Source organism: Cetorhinus maximus, chromosome 3 (assembly GCF_964194155.1).
Source record: "Cetorhinus maximus chromosome 3, sCetMax3.hap1.1, whole genome shotgun sequence".
NCBI classification, from domain to species: domain Eukaryota; kingdom Metazoa; phylum Chordata; class Chondrichthyes; order Lamniformes; family Cetorhinidae; genus Cetorhinus; species Cetorhinus maximus.
Window position 1 is genome coordinate 171,798,117 of NC_135881.1, and position 26,464 is coordinate 171,824,580.

Here is a 26,464-nt window from a genome sequence, read left to right on the forward strand (position 1 = left end):
GGATCTGTCTCTCACGGCAAAATTCAGCTGATCATTTCAGGTCAATGAACTTTCATCAGAATACTGACCACACCTCACCGTCAAGGATCACACTTGAATAATGCTCATTTGGGAAAAGTAGCAGAGGACAATCAGCAGCATTGGAACTGTATTCAAATGAATGGGAGAAGAGAAAACTCTGAAGCAAACAAAGACAGTTTGACAATATTTTCATGAATTTCAGCATATCACAATGATTTTCAATTGTTAGAATTAAAGAAATTTACCCATTTATGCGCTGAATGAAACTGATTGCATCACCCCGTCAGTAAGTGAAGTACCATTCATGACAAGACTTCCCAAAGTATTTTACTGCTAACAGCATACTTTCGAAATGTAGCCACTGCTGTAATTCACTCTGTTAATGTGCATAGGACGGAGTGGACCCAAATTCGCACTAAGTGCAGTAGCGGGCAGGAAAAACATTTTACCCGCTGGCTGCAATGGCAGCTTTTCATGCTGCATTGTCCTTATCCTGTCACTTTAATTATGCATTCCTGGGAAACACGCCGTTTCGATGGCGGGCAGGCTCTCATTCATCACTCTCATTCATTGCTGCTTCATCACGCCAGGTGCCATATTTAAAATGCAGCCACACACACACCTCTCAGTGCTTCCAGCCCAGGACTGCTGCACAGGAGACATGGCCCCGAAAGGCAAGAGGACTGCAGCCCCCAGGTTCAATGACACGTCCCTCGAGCGCCTTTTGGACACAGTGGAGGTTCATCGTGAACCTCCGGCCGTAGGATGGACAGAACCATCACCAATCCAGCATGGGAGACGTTGGCAGCAGTGGTCAGTGCCAATGCCCTACGAAAGAGGACAGCCACCCTGTACCAAAAAAGGATGAATGATCTCCTCCGTTCCACCAGTGTAAGTCACTCTTCTCATCACTCTCAACTCATACACTCACAAACCCATCACACATCCACAGGGATCTCATTCACTGCCAGTTCAAGGGACATCATCATTCACTCCTCACACAGACCTTCATTGTCCTCATTCGGTCTATGGGACCACTCACCACCCACACATGCCAGGCATCCTTATCATCTGGCCTAGCAGCTGTCCTGCTTACACTCTCCCCATCTCTATTCATGCAGGACAAGCTTGCACAAGAGGGAGAGGTCACAGACCAGTGGAGGAATGCCTGAAATCAAGGTCCTCACGGACTTCGAAAACAGAGCCATCCAGCTGGCCGGCGATGATCTGGATCATTCCTGTGCTGACGGTGAGGTCAGCGCTGCTCTACCAAGTGAGGATCCAGTAGTGTAACATTCATCAGACAACCATACCATAAGTGATGTGTCCTCTTTCACAGACCACTGCCATGCACTAATTATCTCCCCTTGCTTTCACAGGGATATCTGCCAAGCAGCCGACAGAGTCCATGACTCAAGGCCTCAAATCAAGCCCCGAAGAAATCTCTGAAGGTACCTTCATTGATGTCCGATCACAGCGCTCACCCACACCCTCCACCAGCGCAGAGACACACACCTCAGTGGGACCTAGCTTTGGAGTAGTCTTGGGATCACAACCTGGTGAGCACATTGCAATGTCTGATCCACAGCAGGCAGCGGCAGGGACTTCCCAGGTCTCCAGGACTCAGAGGTCTGCTGGAGGCCAGAAATTTGCTGAGTCTGAGTCAGATGAGGAGCCTCTGGACTCAGTCATACCTCAGTTGCTGGGGCTGCAAAGGCAAGCTCGGGAACATCAGGAAGGGATGTCCGCTACACTCCTCAGATTGCAAAGCACGATGGAGGAGTCCATCCACTTTCAGGCTGAGGTGATAATGGCAGCATGCCAATGCACCGAGGTCAACACTGGTAGGATGGCAGTTGCCATGGAGACTTTGGTCCAGAACGTCGATCCTGCACTGCTGCACGGGCTGAACTCCATCGCTGATGCCATATTTGGCCTCCAAAAGTGTGTACACGAGAGGGGTGGGGGCAGCTCGATCTCACTACAGCTTCCCCTTCTCCTCAAGTAGTCAGCCTGGGGCTCTTGGGCACCCATAAGGAGGAGGATCAGCAGGTGCACAGCCTGGTGCCATCCACCCAGGTGACTCCGGGAATGTCCGGCCCATCCAAACCCCGTCTTCAGCAGCTCCAGCTCCACAGGCTAAAGAGGGTGCCATTGCCACAGCATGTCCCTGAAAGCAGGCCGGGGCCCTCCAGGTCTTGACCCTCCAGCGGAGACCGCCAAGTTCATCACTGACAGGGCGTAGCTGTTAGCAGGCTGCCTCCACCTCCACTGTAGATGTCCAGGATGCATCAGGGTTAGCAGGAAGGTTAGGAAGGTCAAGAAGATGTAACTCTTGTAGCGTCAAAACAATTAACTAAATTAACAATAACAAGGGAAAAATCAAGCACAGCCCCTAAATCAGGTCAGCTGTAAAATCAAGGAAAAACTTTAAAGGAACCTTACAAACATCAAACCAAGATGTGATTAAAGGGATCAACAAAACACCCCAGTCCCCACGGTGCCCACCGGGCACGGAAGGCCTCGATGGTGCCGGCAGACACCGCGTGCTCCCTTTCCAGGGACACCCGGCCGCGAACGTAGCCGCGGAAGAGGGACAAACAATCGGGCGGGACTCCCCCCTCGATCGCCCGCTGCCTGGACCTGTTGATGGCCAACTTGGCCAGGCCCAGGAGCAGGTTCACGAGGAGGTCCTCCTCCTTCCCGACCCCCTTCCGCACCGGGTGTCAAGAAGATGTAACTCTTTCGAGTTATCAACAGTCACAGATTGCAACTCTTTCGAGTACAATCACAGTTCTTGGTTTCCAGGAGTGGGACATGAACCCACAACCCTCTGATTCAAAGGCGAGGGTGCTATGAACTGAGCCACAGCTGTACATCCTGGGCATGGGTATTAATCACTTGTACAGAATGTTCACTATTGTAAATAAACTCCCAAGAATGTCTCCCTGCCTATGGCTCCTTGTTCTGATGAGCAGTGTTTGTGTCACTCAGATGTGAAACCTTTCTACACAAGATAAATGCAGGTGTCTCAGTCCAGGGCCTCTTCCCTGTGCTTTGTGCAGCCTTCAGACCAAAGAGACGGTGCTGCCTCACACTCCTTGGAAACATTACTGATACCTGCATCTCAATGGTGCTTGTCATTGCTGCCAGAATGTTGTGGGCAGGTGTCACAAAGTTCTGTCATTCTCTCTGTGTGCTCTCATCACTTTTGAGATGGGGCTGGCCTCCATCTCTTCAGCATCGGTGACCAGTGATGTTGTGCTCCTGAAGGGGTCAGGTGCTGAAGGTTGACAAGGATCAGGTGCTTTTACAGTATCATGGCTGTGTCTCCATGATATGACCCTGATCACAGAGCGCAAGTGAGCTGCCCTCGGCCAGATAGGAGTCAGATATTCTCGGAGGCTATGTGAAGATCTATGGAGTGTTTTCACTGCACATGTCATCATCATCCTCCACAAATCTAGCAGCTATGAGGGCCTCCCGAGCATGCCTACCTCGTCTGCCCAGTGTGAGGGCCTCATCCCCGTCATCGTCGCCTTTGAGGACCTCCTCACCCTCATCCCTGTCCATGTCCTCCTCATCGGAGGAGACCTCCAGCTCCTCCATCTCCTCGTCAGCTAGGTCCTCTCCCCATTGCAGCACCAGGTTGGTAGAGCACAGCAGGCAATGACGATGTGTGACACCCTCTGTGGACTATATTGCAGGGCTCCACCAGACCAGTCCAGGCACTGGAACCTCATTTTCAGCATCCCAGAGGTTTGCTCTATCAAGTTGCGAGTTGCAGCATGAGTCTTATTATACCTTCGCTCTGTTGCAGTCTGAGGTCACCGCATGGGTGTCATCAGCCACGTCCTCTGCAGGTAGCCCTTGTCCATGAGGAGCCATCCCTGCAGCTTCTGTGGTCCATGGAAGACGTCAGGAATCTGTGACCAACAGAATGTGGGAGTCATGCACACTCCCTGGAAACCATGCGCCAACCTGCAGGATGCATTTGTGGTGGTCGCACACCAGCTGCACATTCAGGGAATGGAATCCCTTGCGGTTGACATAGTTGACCGTGTGTTGCCATGGAGATCTGAGCACCATGTGAGTGCAGTCAATCGCACCCTGCACCTGTGGGGAACCCGAGATCTGGGCAAATCCAATCACTCTTGCATCCTGGCTCTCCTGGTCCCGGGCAAAATGCACAAAGCTGTGTGCCCTCGCGAAGATGGCATCCGTGACCTCATGGATACACTTGTGGGTGGAGGCTTGTGATATCCCACAGAGGTCACCTGTGGAGCCCTGAAAGGAGCCACTGGCATAAACATTGAGCGCCGCAACCACTTTCATGGCCGCTGGCAATGGATGCCCTCCATGCCCCAGTGGCACCAAATCCTGCAGTAGCTGGCAGAAGTTACTGACCCGTTCCTTAGACACGCGCAGTCTTCAGTGACACTGGTTCTTGGTCATCTGTAGGAATGAAAGGCAGCGTCTATCGACCCTGAGTCTAGCATGGCGCCCACTGGTGATGTCTCACTGTGGATCTTCAGTAGTGTGTGCAGGAGTCCCAGCCTCCCCTACTTTCTGAGGGTGCTGTTGCTCCCTCTGCCCAGCCAGGCACCTCTCAGTCGTCTTCACTCTCTGTAAGCCACGAGGCATATAGCTAGGTCACCAGGCTCCATGCTCCTGATGTACTCCTGCAGGAAGCAGGATGAAAAAGAGAGACACATGGGTTAGCCTGAGTGTTCTAAGAACCTCTCTTGTTTAAGTCTAAAGGCCCCTTAACGCATCCTGGAGAGTGCTGTCCAGCACTTGGATGGCCAGAGTTTAATGCGCTGCATGGCTGCCCAAAACCCTTCTCCGCTCCACTCCACCTGACCAACTGTCGGCAGCTTTGCCCATTGGATCTCAGGCTGTGCTCTCAGCTCAGGTGCAGACATTCTCCTAACCCGCACTGCAAGGCTGCAGTGTTAGCTTCAACCATGGGGGTGACTGGTCCAAACCTGAATGATGACATTGCAAGGGGCTGTGAGCGCCTCCACCAGTGACTGCTCCATAGTCAGCTTCAGCAAGGAGATTGTACAACATGCCCAATCGTCCAACTGTCCTGCAGTCCACTAAAATGCTCATTACTTTGGAGTCTGTGCCGGGAATGTGAAAAGCTCTGGAGCACTTGGTGGCACTTTGATGCCTCTGCATTGCTTGAGCGGGCAGATAAGCTAGAAGCCCGGCTCCACATGTCAATATGGCGGTATCTGAACTGTCTCTGCTGCAGAGGAATGGTCACTTTATACAAGGCTTCCCTAATGTGTGGCCGCTTCCCTCCCCCCACACCCCACACATGCTTGTGCACTTCCTTCAACCTCTGGGCAGGTTTGCCTCCCCTATCCCCAAGTCACCTTAACTGCTGGGCAGCCCTTGCCCACACCCCCCAAATTGCCTCAACAGCTGGGCAACCCTCATCCCCCCAGCCCAAGTCACCTCAATCGCCGGGCTGCCCTTGCAGCTCCCCAACGTGTCTCACCCTTCAAGTCCAACAGGCGACCCTTGCAAGTGCTGCGCAACATTACTGTGCATTCACCTCTGAGTTCCCCTCAAAATGCAGCCCGCCTAGTGCACACCTTATACATCCTGTTGTGAAACACATCGGCATGCAATCACACCGATGTGCTCGGACGATCCAGCGGGGTGGGGTATGATTCCAGTGAGCTGCCCTTATAATGATATGCAGATGCATTACAATGAAGTTCACAAGATCCAATTGCAAGAAAGGTAGCCCACCATCGACGGGGTGAGCGGACGATCGCAAACTGGTTTCACATGAAACCAATTTTTGGCCTTCTCACCATTTTGTCCACTCACGCCACCAAACACACCCGACACCAGCGGGCATAGAACATTCGACCCATAGTCTCAGGATTATCTGTACAACTATTCCGTACAGATTTGTTTCTCTCAAAGATCTTAATTTGGCCCAGCTCAGATCACTTTGATTTGAAAGTGCCTGTATCCCCAGCATGCAGACAATGCCAGTTTGCTTGTTTGATCGGAAGTTTCCCTCCATTGCATTTTCTATTTTAATTTCAGATTTGTGAGGCGGGTGCTCAAATTATGCTTCGTTGCCATCAGCAACTAAGAATAAGTTAACCCTCTTCTCCTGACAGATCTGACATTAAAGCAGAAAGTGCTCAAACTATACAGCCATGCAAGTGCCTTAGAAATAGGTGAACAAGACTTTTCATGATATAGCATTGCAGCTGCTAATACAGCAGTCAGCTCCAAGGCCTGCTTTTTCTATTACAGCACAAGTATTGCGTCATATTCAATGTCAAGTAGACTGTGACTAGTACAGTGCTAAAGATGCTGAAAAAAGCTTAGAAAAAATGGGGAAAGAGTACTTGTTACTGCATCAATGGAAATGCTGCACTGTTTGAAAAATATCTCTGGTTAAATAATAATATACGCAAATTATTTGCTACATATCCTATCATTAAAAGCTTGAAATGCTTATACCTTCTTTTACGGGCCCTGAAGTTAAACTCTGGGATATGAATGCATGAACATTAATTCCTTTCTCAGCCAATTCATTGATGGTGTTAACCCATTCATCTTAAACAGGAGAGAGGAGTCTTAGGTGAAGTTTAATTGTACATATATTCATCAAGGTAATTTCAGGCCTTAAGCATAAAGTTTCAAAAGCTGCAACTGTTAGAAAATCAAAACACTTTCCCAATGGTCTTGGGTCTATTTGATTGCAAAGATTTACTGTAGTCATACTAACCAACGTGCATCAATGCAACATTCTTAAAAATTTATTCATGGGATGTGGGTTTTGTTGTCAAGGCCAGCATTTATTGTGCATCCCTGATTGCCCTTGTGAAGGTAGTGGTCTTCTGCTGCAGTTTGTGTAGTGGAGGTACTCCCATAGTGCTGTTCGGAAGGAAGTTTCAGTAATTTGACCCAGCAACAGTGTAGGAAGGGTGATCCATTTCCAAGTCCGGATGATGTATGGCTTGGAGAGGAACTTTCAGTTGGTAGTGTTCCCATGCATCTGCTGCTCTTGTTCTTCATGGTGGTAGCGATCATGGGTTTAGTGGCAGGTGTTTTTGAAGAAATCTTGGCAAGTTGCTACAGTGCATCTTAAACATGGTACACACAGCTGCCACTGTGCACTAGTAGAGAGGGATTGAATGTTTAAGGTCGTGCCGATCAAGTGGGCTACCTTGTTCTAAATTGAGTTAAGCTGTATGAATATTGTTGGAGCTGCACTCAGCCAGGCAAGGGGAGAGTATTCCATCACACTCCTGACTTATGCCTTGTAGATGGTGGATGGATTTTGAGGAGTGTGGTAACTATGGTTTTACCTAAGATGTAGTATACCTTTAAGAAGGATGTTATAAAGGAAGATCACATGATCTTGTGTAATCAATAGTGGAGTAGCGCGGGCTAACGCCAGTTAGTTGGAAGTCAGTAGTCTGCAAGTGAGCAGCAGAAGTATGTAGATAGAGTTTGGTGTAGAAGCACACATGTGTAGCTCCTGAGTACCTTGTAAATAAACAGAATGTGTTCCACCTAAGAAGTGTCTGCAGAACTACTCTATCTAAAGTACCAACTCGGTCACCCCGCAACAAGTGTGCAATTGGGACAGGCAAGTCTCAACAAGGATCAGGAGCTTAAGTCACTTGCTGCACAATTCCTTGCTCTAGTAGCCACCACATTTATAGCTAAGTTTATAACTAATGGCAATCCTCAGGATATTGTTTGACACTTATCAGCCCAGGCTTTACCAAGAGATCCAGAGATGAGTCATGGTTCAAGAAGGCAGGTTACCACCACCTTCTCAGGGCAATTAGGGATGCACAATAACCATAGAACCAAAGAAAAGTTACAATGTAGAAAGAGGTCATTCAGTCCATCATGTCTGCGCCAGCCAAAAAGAGAAAATAGAAACTAGCTGCTCATTTTAATCCCACTTTCCAGCACCTGGTCTGTAGCCTTGCAGGTTACAACATTTCATGTATAGATCCAGGTGCATTTTAAATGAGTTGAGTGTTTCAGCCTCAACCACCAACTTAGGCAGTGAATTCCAGATGCCAGATGCCCACCAAACCCTGGGTGAAAAAATTTTTCCTCATGTCCTCTCTAATCCTTCTACCAATCACCTTAAATCCATGCCCCCTGGTAATTGACCCCTCAGCTAGGGGAAACAAGTCTTTACTGTCTACCCTATCTAGGCCCCTCATAATTATGTACACCTCTTTTGGTCACCACTTAACCCCCTCTAGCAACAACCCTAGCCTATTCAATCTCTCCTCATAACTGCAATTTTCAAGACCTGGCAACATTCTTGTAAATCGCCTTTACATTCTCTCGAGAGCAATTATGTCCTTCCTGTAATGTGATGACCAGAACTGTGCACAAAATTCCATCTGTGGTCTAACCAGCATTTTATAGTACAGTACTAGCAGTGTGGCTGTCCCTTTTTTATTTCTGAGCTCAAACCATATGGCCTCATTTGATGCTTCATTTAGTATAACATCCCTCCTCACAGCTGTAATTGTTTCTTTAACCAATAGTGCTACACCCCCACCTTTTTTTTTAATCACCTCCCCCCATCCTGCCTGAAAACTCTATATCCAGGGATGTTGAGCTGCCATTTTTGCCCTTCCTTAAGCCAAGTTTCCATTGTAGCGATGATATCATGTTGCCATGTGTCTATCGGCTTTATTTACTATTCTCCTTGCTTTTACATATATACCTCTTAAAACTGCCAAATTCTTGTATTGTACACTTTTTAACCAGTGCTGCTTCGGTTTTTCAGAGTCACATGCTAATTCTCCATCTCCCGTTCCTTACTCTCAATTTGCCCTCAGGTTCCCATCACCCTGCCAACCTGGGTTAAACTCCCACCAACAGCACTAGCAAATCTCCCTGCGAGAATACCTGTCGCAGTCCTGTTCAGGTGTAACCCGCTCGGCTTGTACAGGACCCACCTTTCCCAGAACGAGCCCTAATGCCTCAGAATTCTGACGTCCTCCCTCCTACACCAGCTTTCCTGCCACATCTTTATTCACTCAATTCTCCTATTTTCTATCCTCACTAGCATGTGGGACTGGGAGTAATCCTGAGATTACTGCTTTAGAGGTCCTACTTTTCAATCTCCTTTCTAGCTCCGTAAAGTCTGCTTTCAGGACCTCATCCACTTTCCGATCTAAGTCATTGGTACCAACGTGGATCACAACCCCTGGCTGATCACCCTCCCCCAGGAGAATGTCCTGCAGCCGCTCCTTGACATCCTTAACCCTGGCACAAGCAAGGCAACATGCCATCCTGGAATCACGTCGATGGCCACAGAAACATCTCTCTATTAACCCTAACTGTTGAATCCACTATTACTACTACTCTTCCCCTCTTCTTTCTCCCCTCCTGTGCAGCAGATTTGACTGTGGTGCCACAAACTTGGGCCTGATTGCAAACCTCTGAGAAACCAATACGCTCACCGGTATCCAAAACAGAAAACCGATTGGTGAGTTGGACCACAGGGGACTCCTGCACTACCTGCATAATTTTCTTGGACTGTCTGGCAGTCACCCATTCCCTTTCTGCCTCCAGGCTTCTAAGCTGTGGTGTGACCATCTCTCTGAATGTGCTAACCATGGAGCTCTCAGCCTCACGGATGCGCCACAGTGTCTCCAGCTGCTGTTCGAGCTCGGAAACCCAGAGCTCAAGGTTCTGCAGCTGGTGACACTTCCTACACATGTGGCCATCTAGAATGCTGGTAGCATCCACAATTTCCCACATATTACAGGACATGCATTCCACACTACCGAGCTGTCCTGCCAAGGCTTCAATTTACTTCCCCTGCGTTAACTTTATTTTACTTTGGTTTACTTATCAACTCTATTTTACCTGCCCTTGACTTAACTTTATTTCCCGATTGCTTGTGTTTCTTATTTAAATGTAAGTAGCCCCTTCTTTTAAAAATAATATCGTTTTCTAATTCTCAGCTACTTGATGACACACCCTCACAGCAGTTCCTCACCAACCAATGAACTTATATTTTTTTTCAGTGATGTCAGGTGCTACTAACTGCCTGTCCAGGGTCCTCCTCTCCCACTCTCTCCTAGGTGCTGCTGACTGCCTGTCCCAGGGTCCTCCTCTTGCACTGTCTTCTCACCTAGCCAACAACACTCATTCCACGGTTCAGTCTTTTCACACTTATAACTCCGAACTCATAAGATAAACACAGATTACCTTTTAACTATAATTAACCCAGGCTTGTTTGATCTGCATTCTTAATGGGCTGTTACCAGCTTCCAATCAGGTGTTTCCATTTATCTTCATTTAATCTAAACCCAATACCCAAACTAAAAGTTATTTTCTAAAACATATGAATTATGAAACTAGATATTAGCAACAGGTAGGACTACAGCCAATGGAGAGTTTTTCCCCTGATTCCCATTGACTTCTATTTTACTAGGGTTCCTTAGTGCCACACCCAGTCAAACACTGCTTTGATGTCAATGGCAATCACTCTCTCCTCATCCCTGGAATTCAAGTCTGGACTAAGCCTATAAAAAAGTCTGGAGACAAGTGGCCCTGGCAGAACCCAAACTGAGCATCATGGGCTAAGTAAGTGCCGCTTGATATCATTGTCAATTATGCCTTTCATCACTTTGCTAAGAATTGAGAGTAGGCTGATGAGGTGGTGATTGGCAGATTGGATTCATCCTGCTCTTTTTTGAGGACAGGGCATACTTGGACATTTTTCCACTTTGTCAGTTAGATGTCTGTGTTGCATCTGTACTGGAACAGCTTGGCTAGAGGCAAAGGTAGTTCTGGAGCACAAATGTTCAGTACTCCGACTGGGTTGTAGTATCCATTGCTGGAGATTGCTGTATCCACTGGACTCAACCATTTCTTGATATTACGTGACTCCCGTGATGGTGAGGACATCAGGTGGAGGCCGGCTTGGATCAACCACTCGACACTTCTAGCTGAAGGTGGTTGCAAGCTCTACAGCATTGTCTTTTACACTCACATGCTGTGCTCTGGCATCATTGAGGATCAGGATGTTTATGGAGCCTTTCCTCCCATTAGTTGTTTAACTGACCACTACCATTCCTAACTGGATGTGACAGGACTGCAGAGCTCTGATCTGATCCATTAATTGTGGGGACTCTTAGCTCTGTCCATAGCATGCTGCTTCCACTATTTAGCATGCATGTACTTCCGTGTTGTAGCTCCACCAGTTGGCACCACATTTTTGGGTATGCATGGGCCTAGAAACGTATTGCCATTTCTTCATCATTGCTGGGTCAAAATCCTGGAAGTGCACTGTGGAAGTACTTACACCTAATGGGCTCCTGCAGTTCAAGAAGGCAGCTCACCATCACTTTCTTGAGGCCAATTAGGGATGGACAATAAATGATGGCCTTTCCAACAATGCCCACATCACATGAAAGAGTAAATAAATAAAACTTATATGTCTATGGAGTGCCCGGTGTATGTGTTTAATCTCTGGTGCCAGTGTGATGTAAATTTACCTGATGCCTGGCTGTCTTGTATTGAACTGTGGTAGTCTGTTGGTTAGCATGCAGCTGAGCTGGCATAGCGGTACCTGAGCCTGGTGATATGATATTTGACCCTGGCATTTGGTTATGCGTTCTGTGTCTAATTATCATGATATGATGTCAGAGAGCTGTTAAGATTTTGGAAACTTATGTTGATGAGATTGTAAGAGTGTTGTTTAGTTCTGTATACATGAGGCTGAGTGGGTCATGGCAAACACATCTTAAAGGTGAATAGGGTGAATCTGATGTGAGGGTCAGTAGATTGTTTGAGTCAGTACAGTTGAACATTGTTATGTTAACTATCCACTGTCTGACCTTCTGTAATCGCCATATTGAAATGACTGTAATATTCATAGATTGCATTGAAGCACCTCCTGATCCATATGTAAAGGTTGTATCCGATTGCATCTTTTGTGATGGCAATTTAGGAATGTTTTGCAATGTTCTTCCAGATATTTTATGAATAAAGTATATTTTTCAAAAAAAATAAGTTAGGCTAAGTACATGCTCGATTCAGTGCATTGTTAGGATGGCTACATTGTTGGATTAAGTTCATTGTTGGGGTCAGTGGATTGTTCCATTAAGTGTTTTATTAATTCTTGTGCATTGTTACAGAAGGAGAATTATTAAAGTGCATGCATCATTGAAAGATTGAGTCTTACTTATTTTTTTATAGAAAAGGATTCAGACTTCCTGTTCGGTTGTTTTGTAACACTGGCCAGAGTCTCGTTTCTTTGGGTTGTTTCTTTTGTTTTTTGTTAACAAAATATCCTGTTGTCAATAATGGTAGAATGAGTGCAGTCGTTATTTTACCTCTGTCTCAGGTACACGAGAGAGACAGAGGTACAATGAGTGCAGTGTAGTTTTATGGTCTATCCTCTCCCAACTCATTTGTCTTGTGTTCATGGCAAAAAGGTGTTTTGCACTTAAGACTAGTTTATTATGATCTGACCAATGTGTCCCTATGTACACTGGCTTTTAGAATGTGGAGGGAGGATTAGCATTTATCCCCTAAAGATTATATCAGTTCCTAGAAATCATGTGGGTTGTCTACCACATCGCCTGTCTCTTTGAAAGATGTAAACTGCTACACTATCAGCCCTATTTTTTCAAGCTAAACTAATTTTGGGTGCATTTACAAGTTAAATTAAACAAATCAAGATACAGAGAGTAAAATACTTAGAATAAAAATAGCGGGGTCAACTTTTCCAATCATGCACCTTCACCCATGCCCACCACCCGCACCCCCCACCACCCCACCTGGTTCCCCAGAAAGAAAGGTTAGAAGAGTGAAGGTCTGTTTGGCCAAGTCTCTGCCCTCATCGATGTCGCACTGGGATTTCTTCTGGGGGCGGGATGGGGGGCGTGGTGTGGAGACAATTGTGAAGCTGGGACTAGAAATGGGTTAGAAGGGAGTAGTCCTGGCCTCTTACCTCAGACCTGTTTTAGAAAAAGCTTGGTGTCATTTTAAAATGGAAGGGAATGAATAATATGAAAGGACCCCATGAACGAGAAGCTCAGCAGGGAATCACAAAGTAACACAGAGATAAAGCTATGCGTTTTATTTCCATTCTGGTGCTTTTGGCCACATATCAGCTTGAGGGGTAGATACAAATTAACTACAATTGAGCAGGTACTTAGCTACTATTTTCATTATGCCGATTCCATATTTACTCTTAGATATCGTTGTTATGCATTGTAAATAAGCACAGTATGTGATGCTCAAACTCTAACATTGGATCAACAGAATGGATGCATTGGACATTTTCTTTCAATTCTTTGATGCCTGTTTTTTTCCCAGAATACTATTTATTAATTAAAACAGTGTCCAAACATTACGCTGTATGAGCTAGGTCATTGCAAGTCGGCTTTTATTTTATGAATGAAGTTTTATTTCTTTTAAAATCCCATAAATTACATGGTATTGAACAGTAAGGGATTTGCAAAGACCCCTGTGGTTATATCTTCAAACCATGCAATAAATTTCAGATGACACCAGCTTTCAGTGTAGAAATGATTTATGAAACACTTGCAGGTAAAGGCATAGTGCACATTAACCATGTGAAGATAACACATGCATCTATCACCAGCTCAAGTGGAGGGATGTCTGAACCAAAGTTTCACAGCAAGTCTACCATTTCTTACACTGTGAAATAACATGAGAGCCTTTCCACCTATATATGTGTGTCACGAATAACTTTGAAGGTGGGTAATTTAGGCTTTGTGCGATTGAGTCAAATGGCTGAATGTGAATTTGCATCCCTTTTTACATCTCTCCTCATTTTTATTTCCACTGACTCAATTAGAAATAAAAACCATAAGAGATGTAAAACAGGCTACTGGTTTTCAAGCACTCATTTACACTACCGCACAAAATCAAGATCTACCCCGATATGTGGTTGTCTCGACTGCCTGATCATCTTGAAACTGTGAGCTTGGAAAATGCCAAATTAAGAACAAACTAAGTGAAATGTCCACAAGTCTATTGCAGTGCAAAGCACTGTCCTGAGTTTTCTGCCGTTTATGTCACTCATTTCTTAGCCAATGCACATGAATGCAAGCAACAGGTCTTTTAGTTGGCAAATTCTGTAGAGGACCATAAAAAAAGGAGATACAGTTAAAATGTAGAAGCACCCACCAGCCTGGCCCCCATGTTAGATTTAAGGGCTGTAACTTCCGAGCTCCTGGGTGTCATATGTTGGGGGGTACCCCAAAGATGCGCTGGGGAAACCCCCCCCAACTCCCCCAAAGAAGTTCCCAGGTAAGGATTTCATGGCAATTGCCCAGGAAGTTCAAACTCCCCATGGGAAATTACCCTGCACTAGGAACTATCCGAAAAATGCAATTTAAATCGTAAACTTCAAGTGGTTCCGGCTGTGTTACATCAATAGTTACACAGAAAAAGTTAGAGGAATTAAAACCGCTTCTAGCATCAGGATAACTATTGTAGACCCACACCAGCTCCCCCATGGGACTCCCCTCCCCACACGGGACTCCCCGACCCCCCTCCACCCCCTCCCATTGGGACTCCCAACACCCCCTCCCCCCCCACCCCTGGCCCCCGTCACCTCACAGGACTTCCCCACAGCCCACTCGGGACTTCCCTCAATCCCTACTACCCCCAGGACTGACCCGATCCACTCTCCCATCCCAAGGCCAGACCCAAAACCAACCTGCCCCAACCCCCCACAAAGCCCAATCTGACCCAACAGGACCCCCTCCCAAGGCATGACCTGACCACCCCACCCGCCCTGAAGACCCGGCCTGACCCAACCGCACCCCTAGGCCCAAACCAACTCACCCCTCCCACCCCACAAGGCCTGAACCAAACCCCCACCCTCCCCAACCCCTTCTCACACTTACTTTATACACTTACCTTGTCAAAGACCTTTAAACATGTCTGGATGTTTAACCTTACTTGGTTTACGGCAGCTAGTGCAGCAAAAAAAAGGCATGGCTTATTTACCTTCGACTCTACAGCCCTTGGCGCTAGGCCTCAGTAACATGCTGCACTGCCCCGATCTCACCTGGCCTGAGTCAGAAGGTCGAGCGAGATAGAATCGGCTGGATTTTCAGGTTAAAACTTTCGAGAGGTCTGGTAATCTGACTTAATTGCTACTCCGTCGGAAGTGGTGGCCCTATATTTTTAACAGTTTTCTCTCTTCAGATGCTATCCACTTTCCTTTCAAACCTGCCATCACCAGCCCCTCCTCAAAAAGCCCACCCATGACCCATCTGCCCTCACAAACTACCATTCATCTTCAAACTCTCCTCCTCTCCAAAGAGCTCTAATATGTTGTAACCTCCCAAATCCTTGCCCACCTTCCCCACAATTCCATGTTTGAACGCCTCGAATCAGTATCCATCTGCCACAGCATTCACAAATAACATTCGGTGTGACTGTGAACCGTGGTAAACTCCACCTTCTTACCTTTCTCAACATCTCTGCAGTCTTTGATATGGTTCACAACACCAAACTCCTCCAGCACTTCTCTTCCATTGTCCAGCTGAATTGGTCTGTCCTCATTTTGTCCCATTCCTTTTCACCTAGTCATAACCCGAGAATCATGTGCAATGCCTTCATTTCCCATTCCCACGCTATTATCTCTGGAGTCATCACTCATTAACATGCTATCTCTTGGAAACATCATCCAAAAAGTCAAGTTGCATATGTATGCTGACAAGATGGAACTCCACCTCTCCACCACATCTTTAGACCCATCCACTGCCTCTGATTTTTTTTATGCTGCCAGTCCAACATCCCGTATTGAATGACGAGAAATATCCTCTAATTAAATATTGGGTGACTGAAGCCACTGGGCAGAATTTTCCGTGCCCCCTGGCGATGGGTGTGAGCGAACAATATGGCAGGAAGGCCAAAAGTCGATTTCACGATGCTGTGAAACCAGTTTGCGATCGTCCGCTCTGTCCATCAATGGCAAACCACGTTTCCCACCGCCGCACGTTGGGAACTTCATTATAATACATCTGCATATCATTATAATCCCAGCTTGCTCGGGTCATCCCGGCCACCAACATGTTTCACAACTGTACATAAGTGACGTGCATCTGGCGAGCTGCACTTCGCTCGGGACTTCAAGGTTTATTTGCCTACCTTGCTTCGGGCAGCACTTGCAGTCATCAGCGCCAGGCTTCACAGGCAGCACCAGATCACTTTTAGTGGTGCTCATGGCAGGTCTTTATCTATCAGACCAGCCATAAGGTTGGGGTGGCTTTTCAACAGCTGCAGGACAAGGTCTTACTTGGGGAAGGGGGAGAAGTGGCCTCAGGCAAGGGAAGAGGCTGCAGGGCTAGGGCATTACTGGGGAAGGAGAGTATCCAAGGGTGTTTGTGGGGACACCTGTTGATCTGTGCAAGTGGCCTCACGATGGTGAGGGCTGAGGAGGCAGTCTCCAGACAAGATGAGGCCAGATGGAGGTGTGAGGGTGTGTGTGAGAGAGTGAGTGGTGATGTCCCTTGAGCTGGCAGTGAGTGAGATGCCAGTGAATGTGCAATGGGCTTGTGAGTGTGCGAGTTCAGAGTGATGAGGCGTTTACCTTACCCTGGTGACACGGATGCGATCATTCATCCCCTTTCTGCACTGGATGGTGAACCTCTTCTGTGCAGCTTTGGCACTGACCACCACTGCCACCGCCTCCCAAGCCAGTGTGGTGACACTGATGGGCCTCCTGCAGCCAGAGTGGGGGGTAGAGGACATCATGGTGGGCTCCAACAGTGTCCAAAAGGCATCCCAGGGATGCGTCACTGAATCAGGGGCCTGCAGTCTTCTTGCCTTCCAGGGCCATGTCTTCTGTGCAGCAGTCCTGGGGTGGAAGCTCTGAGAGGTGTGCGCGTGGCTGCACTTTAAATATGGCGCCCAAAGTGAGGAAGTGGCGAGGTGACGGCGTGGCGGGCGAATCGAAGGCTACCCATCAGTGAAACGGCGTGTTTCCCGGGAATGCATGATTAATGAGGTGGGATTGGAATGATATGGCATGAAAACCCACCATTGTGGCCAGCGGGTAAAATGTCCTTTTTCTCGCCTGCTAAAACACTTAGTGCAAATCTAGGACGGTTCCACCCATAGCCTTCAGTCCCACCACTTAGTGCCTTCCCTATCTCTCTCCCTGACTTCTGTCTGAGGCTGAACCACATAGTTTGGCATCCTGAGTTGAGTTTCCAACCTCATATCCTTGCCATCACCAAGGACCATCTACTTCTACTCCATAATATCCTACATCTCTGGCCTTGCCTGAGCTCACTTGCTGCTGAAACCCTAATCCATGCCCTTGGTAGGTCAGGACTCAACTATTTCAATGCTTACCTGGCCACCTTCCCGCCTTATTCCTTCCATGAGCTCATCCAAAACTCAGTTGTCTGTATCCTAACTCGCACCAGGTCCCATTTGCCCTGCACCCATGTGCTTGCTGATGTACATCAACAATCTGGCAATACCTCGATTTCAAAATCCTGATCTTTGTTTTGAAACCCGTCCATGGTCTCTCTCTCTCTTCCTATCTTTGTAACCCCCTTCAGACCTATAACTCTCCAAGATCTCTACGCTCCTCCAGTCCTGGGCTCTTGCACATCCGTAATTTTGCTTGCTCCACCATTGCCAACTGCGCCTTCAGCTGCTTATGCCCTAAGCTCTAGAACTCTCTCCTTAAACCTCTCTGCCTCTCTCCCCTCTTTTAAGCCATTCCTTAAAATTTGCCTCATCACCTAAGCTTTTAGTCACCTGTACTAAAATCTCTTTGTATGGCTTGAGATCAAACTTTGTTTCATAATGTTCATGCAAAGAGTCTTGGGTCATTTTACTATGCGAAAAGTGCTATCTTAATGTAAGCTGTTGTTGTTTTTGTCAGCAGATCAACACTAAAGAGTGCGCTCACCTAGATTAACATTTGGTCAATTATTGGTGACAGAATCCCAATATATCAGTCACATCAATTTAAGGTACACAATTCTTCTACTGGTCATCAGGAGACACTTGTCCCAATATGTCTGCTGATGTCTACTGATATTCCCTATAACTTGAATCCATGACATGCAGAATGTTTTGCCTTTTGAAAACTCAAAACTTACTTCATTTCCTGACTGATTGCAAAATGTTTGTAGTATGAAAATGCATCCCAAATTGTAATTACTTTTAAAACAGAGTCATTGCTGTTATGTCAGCAAATGCAGCAGTCAATTTGTACACATCAAGATTTCCTGAGATAAACAACAAGTTAATCTGTTTCAGTGATGATGTTTGAAGGGTAAATGTTGGCCAGGAGCATTTCTCTGCTGATCTTTGAATAGCATCAAAGAACCTTTTACATTCACCTGAACAGACAGACCTTGATTTAAGGTCTCATCTAAAAGGCAGCAGCAGTTTCAACAGTGCAGACTCCCTTAGTGCTGCACTGAAAAGTTAGCTTACATTATATGTTCAAGTCTCTATTGGGGCACAAACTTACAATCCTTTGATTCAAAGGCAAGATTTACTATATATGATCAGGATCGAGAATCTTGGCTGGTTATTCCCTTCCTTAGACTGGGGAGCTGAAGCCAGTTGTTGTGCCACCCCACCTCCCCCCGCCCGCCATACCAACTGTCACTAGCTAAGAGCAGCTAACCACATGCAAATTGGTGATTAATCCTATTACCTTACACTGTGCACTGTTACGATCAGGTGAGGACGAGTAGAATATCTTCCCTTTTTTCCACTCCTTATTTGACTGCAAAAGGTTCTTTTCAAAAGGATATGCTTGCCAATTCAGTGAGTGTTAAGTGTTTATGTGCTGTGAATGTAAAAGGCACCTGCAGAAAGGTTTCCTTGTGTTGGGACTTGTGAATCCCAGTTGCACACTTGCTGCAGGGTGACTGAGTTGGTACTATAGATAGAATAGATCAGCAGACACTTCTGAGGTGGAACACATTCTGTTTATTTCAAGGTGCTCAGCAGCTACACCTGTGTGCTTCTACATCAAACCCTGTCTCCATACTTCTCCTCCTAACCACAGACAACTAACTACTGAGGTAGCCCGCGCTACTCCTCTATTGGTTACACGAGATTATGTGATCTTCCTTTCTCAAAGGTGTACTACACATTACATAAAACCATAATTACTACATCCCTCCCCCTTTACTCAGAAACACATTTTACATTTACAATTATAGTTTTCTCAAAATAACAAATTATTTACACAGATAAGTAATTTACAAATTCAGTCTTTCTGGGGGTTTCCTTTGGTGTGTAGAATGTCTCAGCTCTACAACTTCAGATGCTTTGTCAGGAACCTCATTTTCTGGGGTTGTCTGAATACCAGGTTCTTCAGTGGGTACCTGCAAATCCGTTTCCTCAACTCTTGCAGGTACATTCGACACATCAGACACATCTGTACTAGGTTGAGTTCTCTTAACAGGAAATGTTGTCCCGGTCGTGAACACTGGTGGAATCATTTCTTGGTGATTTGTTTCTCTTTTCCTTAGATGATCCACATGTTTCCATATGACTCAGCCTTCCACCTCCACGTGGTAAGATAGAGGTCCAGTCACTGCATTTATTTTGCCCGATAACCACTTTGGCCCTTCTCCAAAGTTCTTCACATATACCGTCTCTCCCATGGTAAATTTCCTCACGCCTATGCTAGTCGTATCTACTTTTCTGGCTTCCCTGACTCCTTTCCACCTTTCCCCCTAAATTCGGCATTATTAAGCTCAATCTCATCCTGAGACAGCATTTCATCAATAACTCCGCAGGTGTGACACCTGTTGTTGTGTGAGGGGTGACCCTATAATGAAAAAGAAAGTGTGCCAGCTTGGTTGCTAAGGAATCTCCAGTTAGCTTCTTCATGCCTGCCTTGAATGTTTGAACCGCCCTTTCAGCCAGTCCATTTGAGGAAGGGTGAGGAGGGTGAAGTTTTTACATGAGTGATACCGTTGAGGCTGTAAAACCATTGAAACTCAGTACTCGTAAATGCCGTTCCGTTATCAGAAACCACCACTTCTAGTAGTCCATTAATGGCAAAACTTTGACGTAGCTTCTCAATTGTAGCAGAAGACGTTGGCGACTTCACCTCATATATGTCCATCCATTTTCAATGAGCATGAACAATGAACAGGAACATTGTTCCCATGAAAGATTCCATTTAGTCAAAGTGTAATCGTACCCATGGTCTTCCTGACCAGTCCCAAGGGAGTGTTGAAAGTAACTTTTGCAATTTCTGACACTGAACACAATTCTTCATTAAACTATCTATTTCTCCATCCATCCCAGGCAACCAAAGATAGCTGCATGCTATGATCTTCATTCAGGATATTCCCGGATTTGCACTGTGTAGCTCAATTAACAATGGCTTTCTTCCCTTTGGAGGAACTATCACTCGTGCTCCCCACATTCAGATACCATCCTGGCTGGTTATTTCATGCCTTCAGTTGAAGTACGGCTTCATTTCGTCAGATACAGGCTCTTGTGATGAACCATGAAGCACTTGCTCTCGTACTTGAGATAGGACTGGGTCCCAACTTGTCCAGTCTCTAATCTGTTGAGCACATACCGGCGATGAATCTAAGAAATTTAACAATAAAACAAGTTCCTGTGGAACTGAGACATCTTCATCATTTTCTTGTAAAGGCAGACAACTCAGTGCATCGAAATTTGATTTCCAGGCCTATGTACAAAAGGATACTCATACGCTACCGGGATCAGTGCCTTATTTGTGTTCCTGTGTCTTCTTTCAATGGGCATTCTTCTTTTTAACATTGACTTTAATCTCAGCCTTCTTTTCGTCTTTCCATATTGGCTAGACTACTCTCAGATACAAGGCCGACTTGAGTGAACTCAATGGTTGAGTCTCCCAGAATTTCATCCGACCGCTTCTTAGAAAATTCTGTGACTTTTGCCTCCAAAACCTCTTTGGCTTCATGTAGCTGATTCTTCAGCTCTTCCATCTCTTTTTTGTATTTGGTTGCTGCCTCCTGGAAAATTGAGCATTATTGCGTCTTCTCTGCCAACTCATCCTTCGGTTTATTCAGACAAGTGCTGAATTCTTTCCGTTTCTTTTTATGCTTTTCCAGAGGTACAAGCTCTGACCTGGGGGAATCTTGTAGTGTGTGAAGGTCTTTCAGCAGATTTTCTTTTTCCTTTCAGAGATTGCTCAGCTTGTCTCGAACTCTGTCATTAAACATGGAGTTCTTTTTGCTGTTCTACCATGTTTTGACATAAGTTGCCTGCTTCTCTTCAGGTTGTTGAGTCCTTATACACTCCTTTCCCAAAACTGGAACATTTTCAATTTCTTTTTGGAATCTCAGTGGCCAATCAAGGCTGATATCCCTCAGCCAGTTTTGTCCCAGGAGGCTTGGTGTTCTGCCTCTCAAAACCAACACTGGTAGTTATAATGATTGGCTTCCGTAATGGACAGTAACTTGGCTTATGCCTTTGACCTGGATGTCTTCACCGGTGTATGTTTTTAATTTGGCATCAGTTTCTTCCAAATTTAATTTATGTTCACCATAATTCAGATATTTGAAGGTGTGTTCATCAATTACTGTAGTGGAAGCTCCTGTGTCCACTTCCATTCCAATAGGTCTGCCATTTATCTTCACTGTTACATTTTTGGTTCTGTCTTTCCAACCATCAAATTAAATAACAAATAAATATCTGAATTTGTTGCTTCAGGCTCTTCTACATTATAAATCACATGGGGTTTTCTCTTTCATTTGAAAGTCTGCCTGATTCTTTCCTTGCACTGTCTCATTAAGTGTCCTTTTTGATGACAATATAAAAATTTGATTTTTTTTAAACTGCCAATCATTATAAGATTGTTTGTTTCCACATCTGCTGCAATTATTCCTTTGTTTCTTTTTATTTTTCTGCTAGCAGTGGCTGTTTCCTGCTTCTCGGCAGAGTCTTGCATTCCATGCCCTTTTTGGCTGGGGTTTCCCACCCAACGTGGAGGACAGCGCCATTTTGCACTCCCTGTATGGCTTTTGAATCCCTTCCTGCACTTTCCATGGCCAGTGCTACCTCTAGCGCCTTCTTAAAATCCAAATGTGTTTCGGGCAGCAATCTTTTCTGAATCGTGTCCTCATTCACACCGCACACTAAAGGATCTCTGAACATGTCGTTTAAAGATGTACCAAAGTTTCATTGTTCTGTTAACTGTTTCAAACTTGCCACATGACAAGCAACTGTCTCCCCCGGGGCTCTATTCCTTGAATTAAACTTGAGACGTTGCATCGTTACCGAGGGCTTTGGCTGGTAATGACCCTTCATGAGGTCAACCAATTCAAAAATCTTTTGAATCTGGGGCACTGGGTGCCATCAAACTTAAAATTAAGCCGTAGGCTTTACTCCCACCTGTAGGTAGGATTGCCCGCCTCTCCTCTTCCCCCGTAATCTCGTTTGCTTGGAACAGCACGCGAGGTGTTCAATATAATGAGACCAATCGTCCGTGGCTGGATCAAAAAGGTCAATGCTTCTGGGTTGCAGCATTCTGTGAGGGGATTGCTTCAATGATTTGGATGGAAATGTAGTTACCAGCTTTATCCTTGCACCCCTTTTTGAACAAGGGTTTAACATTCGCAATTCCCCAGACCCCTGGCACCTCCCCTGCATCTAAGGAAGACTGGAAGATTATCGCTAGGGCCCCTGCAATTTCCACTCTCACTTGCCTCAGTACCCTTGGATGCATTTCATCCGGTTCTGGTACCTTATCTATTTTAAGTAAAGATAGCCTTTCTAACGCCACCTCCTCAATTGCAAATTCATCTAGTGCACCAGTTACCTCCTCTCTCACCTCGGCCTGGGTAGCATCTTCTTCCTTTGTAAAGGCAGATGCAAAGTATTCATTCAATACCTCTGCTATTTCTCCAGCCTCCATGTGCAAGCCCCCTTTTTTGTCCCTAATCAGCCCTAATCTTTCTTTCACCACCCTTTTATTATTTATATGTTTATAGAAGACCTTGACCCTTTTATGTTCACTGCCAGTCTCTTTTCATGCTCCCTCCCGGCTTTTCTTATTAGGTTTCTCCTTTCCCGTCTGGTCCTTCTATATTCAGCCTGATTCTCCATTTTATTTTCTACCTCACATCTGTCATATGCGTACTTCTTCATTTTCATCTTCACCTCTATCTCTCTCATCACCCAGGGTGCTCTGGATTTATTTGTCCTATCTTTCCCCTTCGAGGGGGTATACCTTGACATTGCCTGCAACACCTTTTATTTGAAGGTGGCCCATTGTTCAGCCACTGTCCTTTCTGCCAACATTTGATCCTGACTCAGAAGCACTCTCATCCCATCTAAGTTTGCTTCCCCCAATTACTCATCCCTGCTCTGGATTGTGCCCTGTTCTTTTCCATGGTCAACCTAAAGCTTATGATACAATGGTCACTGTCAACTAGAGGCTCTCCCACTGTTATTTGATCCACTTGGGCCAACTCATTCCCCAGAACCAGGTCCAGCAGTGCCTGCCCTCTCGTTGGACCGGAAACATACTGCTGCAGAAAAGTATCTTGAACACATTCCAGGAACTCTCGCCCCTCTTGTCCCTTTGCACTATTCCTATCCCAGTCTATATTTGGAGAATTGAAGTCCCCATTATGATTACTCTATCATTCTTGCACCTCACTGTAATTTCTTTTCAAATGTGTTTCTCCACATTCCTTCCACTAGTTGGTGATCTACATACTACACCAATCAATGCTAATGCACCTTTTTCATCCCTTACCTCTATCAAGAGAGATTCCATCCTTGACCCCCCTGGAACATCTTCTCTCTCTCCAGTACTGTAATGCCTTCTTTAACCAATATTGCCACTCCCCAACTCCCCCCGCCCCCATTTTTCTTCCTTTCCTTTTTCTCTTAAACACCTTGTACCCAGGAATATTTAACACCCACTCCTGCCCTTCTTTGAGCCAGGTCTCTGATATAGCAGTGATATCATAGTTCCATTTGTCAACCTGTGCCTGCACTTCACCAATCTTATTAACCACACTTTGTGCCTTCACATACATGCACATTAGCCCTGGTTTAGTCTTTTCACTTTCCCCCTTATTCTGACCCCATCTAATGACTTACTGTTGCCAACTCTAATTCTATCAAACTCTCCAAGTATTCTACCTATATTGATACTACTCTCTGATATGTCCTCATTATTAGTTGATACTTCTCTACTTCCCACTGCCAGTTTATCTGCTCTCCATTCTGAATCTCCCCCCAGGTTCCCATCGCACTGCCAATCTAGTTTAAACCCTCCCAGCAGCACTAGCAAACCTTCCCACGAGGACATTAGTCCCAGTCCTGTTAAGGTGTAACCCGTCCATCTTGTACAGGTTCCACCTGTCCCAGAACCAGTCCTAATGCCTCAGAAATCTAAAGCCCTCCCTCCTACTCAATTGCTTCAGCCATGTGTTGAACTGTTCAATCTTCCTATTCTTATGCTCACTCGCACATGGCACTGGGAGCAATCCTGAGATTACTTCTCTTGAGGCCCAGCTTCTTAATTCCCTTCCTAACTCCTTAAAATCTGCTTTCAGGACCTCATCCCTTTTCCTACCTATGTCATTGGTCCCAATGTTGACCATAACCTCTGTCTGCTCACCCTCCCCCCAAAAAATGTCCTGCAGTCACTCTGTGACATCCTTGACACTGACACCAGGAAGCAACATACCATCTAGGTGTCACGTCTATGGCCACAGAAACGCCTGCTCCCCTAACTATGAAATCCCTTACTACTATAGCACTTCCACTGTTCTTCCTCCACTGCTGTGCAGCTGAGCCACCCTTAGTGTCACGAACTTGGCTCATGCTATTATCCTCTGAGGAACCATCTCGCTCACCAGTATCCAAAATGAAAAGGCCATTAGAGAGCAAAATAGACTCAGGGGATTCCTGCACCACCTGTCTGTTTCTTTTAGATACTATGGCAGCCACTCATTCCCTCTTTGCCTGTGTACACCTTAGCTGTGGTGTGACCACCTCTCTAAATGTGCTATCCATGTAATCCTCAGCCTTGTGGATGCACCACAGTGACTCCAGCCACCTCCGCAACTCAGAGCTCAAGTTTCTGCAGCTGGTGACACCTCCTGCAGCTGTAGTCATCGAGGGCACTTTGTGCCCATATGACTTACAACATCCCTCAGGATGCACATCCCACACGGCTGAGCTGCACTGACATATCTTAAACTTTATATAAAACGCTTACTAATTCATTTCAAATATTTTCTTAATTAATTTAGAATAAATCCTATGTATACTAAAATTTACTGTGCTTAATAAATACGAGTACCACCCACAAATACAACTAAAAGTTATCCGTTTCCTAATTACACAGGTATGTGTTTTAGGACTCGCATTGTTTTCAATCTCCCGAGTGTCTCCCCTCTTAGGTGTTTTTAAATCCCTGACTGTCTCTCCACTCATGCAGTTTCCAATCTCCTGACTGCCTCTTCACTTGCACTGTTTTCAATCTCCCAACTGCCTCTCCTCTCACACTGTTTTCAATCACCTGACTGTCTCTCCTCTCGCACTGTTTTCAATCTCCCAACTGCCTCTCCTCTCACACTGTTTTCAACCTCCCAATTGTCTTTCCTCTCACACCTTTTTCAGATTTCCGACTGTCTCTCCACTCGCGCTGTTTTCAACCTCCCAACTGTCTCTCCTCTCGCACTGTTTTCAATCTCCCAACTGCCTCTCCTCTCATGCTGTTTTCAACCTCCCAACTGCCTCTCCTCTCATGCTGTTTTCAACCTCCCGACTGTCTCTCCTCTCATGCTGTTTTCAACCTCCCAACTGCCTCTCCTCTCATGCTGTTTTCAACCTCCCAACTGCCTCTCCTCTCGCACTGTTTTCAATCTCCCAACTGCCTCTCCTCTCATGCTGTTTTCAACCTCCCAACTGCCTCTCCTCTCGCACTGTTTTCAATCTCCCAACTGTCTCTCCTCTCATGCTGTTTTCAACCTCCCAACTGCCTCTCCTCTCGCACTGTTTTCAATCTCCCAACTGCCTCTCCTCTCGCACTGTTTTCAATCTCCCAACTGCCTCTCCTCTCGCACTGTTTTCAACCTCCCAACTGTCTCTCCTCTCATGCTGTTTTCAACCTCCCAACTGTCTCTCCTCTCATGCAGTTTTCAACCTCCCAACTGTCTCTCCTCTCGCACTGTTTTCAACCTCCCAACTGTCTCTCCTCTCATGCAGTTTTCAACCTCCCAACTGTCTCTCCTCTCGCACTGTTTTCAACCTCCCAACTGTCTCTCCTCTCATGCAGTTTTCAACCTCCCAACTGCCTCTCCTCTCATGCTGTTTTCAATCTCCCAACTGTCTCTCCTCTCATGCTGTTTTCAATCTCCCAACTGCCTCTCCTCTCACTGTTTTCAACCTCCCAACTGTCTCTCCTCTC